We start from the raw sequence: 2,337 nt of genomic DNA, 5'->3' as shown, positions 1-2,337 counted from the left end.
TGGATGGATGGATGGACGGGTGAGTGGGTGAGTGGGTAGTGGGTGGATGGATGGATGGGTGAATGGGTAGGTGAATGGATGGTTAGATAGATGGATTTATCATAAGGAATTGGCTTATGTGATTATGGAGGCTGAGAGGTCCCAAGGAAACAAGCAGCCCTGTCCCCCGTAGACAGAGGTCAGCAAGCTGGGGACCCAGGAGAGCTAATGGTGTAGTTCCAGTCTGAATCTTAAGGGAGGAGAGGCCAATGTCCCAGCGCAAGACTGAGGCAAAGAACAAATTCTCAGCCTTTTGTCCTCTTCAGGCCTTCAGCTGAGTGGATGAGGCCCCCCACATTGGGGAGGGCAATCTGCTTTACCCCACCTGGTTCCCCCATTGGTCACCAGTTCCAATGTCAAACTCATCCAAAAGCACCCTCACAGGCACACCCAGAATAATCGGTTTGCCCAAATGTCTGGGTACCCCATGGCCCAGTCACGTTGACACATAAAATTAACCATTATAACCACCTCTGCTCAGATGTGGAGGAGGTAGATATGGGGGTCCTAGTGGACCCTACCCTACAAGGAGCTTACAGAAGCCAGTATGATTTGTCTGGGAGTCCAGTGCTCTCTGGGAAGTCAGGGAATTGAACCCCAAAGATGTCCCTGTGCCAAGAAGCCCAGCCTATCAGAGGGGAAAGAACCCAGAGTGAACCCAGAACTGTCGACGATGCCGCCCACCCAGCCGGAGGCCTCTTCAGTCTCTTCCTTTGTCCGGGATCAGACTCTTTCGGAGGGGTCGTAAGAAAGTGTCTCCACCTGTCCCTCTCTGGTAATTTGCAATACTGGCCCTGGGCCTGCTTCCTCCTCCTCCAACCCCATCCTTCTACAAGCTTCTCTCTTGTCCTGCCTTCTCCTTGCCTCAGGGGATCCCAGACCCTTTGCCATCCTGCACGGGCACTCCAAGTTGTTAAAGTTCCTTGGGAGTTGTATATAAGTGTCCCTTATCCTATAGACAGAAGATCTAATCATGTACCTGCCTAAGCAAGGCTTATGTGTGTGGACTCAACAGAAACTCTGAAAAATGGCTCTGGTGCCTCCATGGTCCCATCCATCAGCTGTCCTGACACTCACTGCATGTTGTCCCATGCTCACTGAGTAAACACAGCGTAATGGGAACAACTCCTGAGACAGGAAAATGTTTAGACTCGAAGGAAGGAAGCCCTGGGGTGTGGATGGGAGGGTGGCAGTACGGGGTGTTAGTCCCAAGACAGTTCATCTGGTCAGGCCACGATTAACCCCTAGTAGGGCAAGACAGTCACCTCCCTTACTCCGAACCTTAGGCCTTAATTAATATGGCCCCGGGCATTTTCTGCTTGGGAAGACTGGCTTCCTGTGTGGGAACCAGCATTGAGCTAGCAAAACATTAGCTCCCATTCATCAAGGGTTTCCTCGGACAGACACTGTTTAAAACTTTAAATATCTAATTTAAACCTCCCATCAAACCAGCAATGTGGTATCACTATCACATGATACAGATTTATAATGCTGGTTTAAGAGAAGTTAAGTAACTGGTCCTAAATCCTTAGCAAGAAGTGGCAGAATCAGGAATTGAAAGAAGGATCAGCTCCCAAATCCCAGGTGCATCTTCCCCCAATTACAGAAAGGTCTTCCAGTAGCTGCGCTGGAGCCGGGTCCATGTTTCCTTGCCAGCCCTCTGCGGCCTCCTTCAGGGCCCCTGGTGTCTAGGGAAACGAAGGAGCTTCTCCCTGCGTCCCTGAACAAGACTTAAACGCACTGCATTTGTGGCACCCAGGCCTGACTCCCTCCCCGCCCCGTGCCAGGTCACGCCCTAATGGAGAAGGGGACGCACCTCCCCACCACTGCCTGAGGGGCGAGCGGCCAGTTTCTCAGCGCGGGGCACCGGACTCCGAATGGAACCCTCCCCTCCCTGCCGTGCTTTGGCAGGTACATGATTAGATCTTCTATCTACCTCTTGAGATCAGGGGTGCGCCTGAGCAGGGACCCTAATGGGGGTCCAGTTAGGATCACAGCCCCCAAGAGGAGACAGAACCCACGGGACCTTCAGGCTTCTGAGAGGGAGATGGTGGGCCCAGGAAAAGGTATTTAGAAAAACAGGAGTTTGGCCTTGGGCTCATCCGTGAAGTGACGCGACCTTCCCTAGCCGCCTTGCCCTGGGCTCAGCGCCGCTGAATCAAGCCCGGACGCCGGGGGAGCTGCCAGCCAGCAGGAGCCTCGGCCGTCGGGGATCAGACTCCGGCTTGAGGCGGCTTGGCGGCCCTGAAAGGAACAAGAGGAAAACGGAGCTGTGGGGCAGGGGCGGGGCTCGGCTCG

The sequence above is a fragment of the Mandrillus leucophaeus genome, unplaced genomic scaffold (assembly GCF_000951045.1).
Source record: "Mandrillus leucophaeus isolate KB7577 unplaced genomic scaffold, Mleu.le_1.0 Scaffold72, whole genome shotgun sequence".
NCBI lineage: Eukaryota > Metazoa > Chordata > Mammalia > Primates > Cercopithecidae > Mandrillus > Mandrillus leucophaeus.
The sequence above is the reverse complement of the archived record's forward strand: the minus strand, read 5'-3'. Positions refer to the sequence as shown.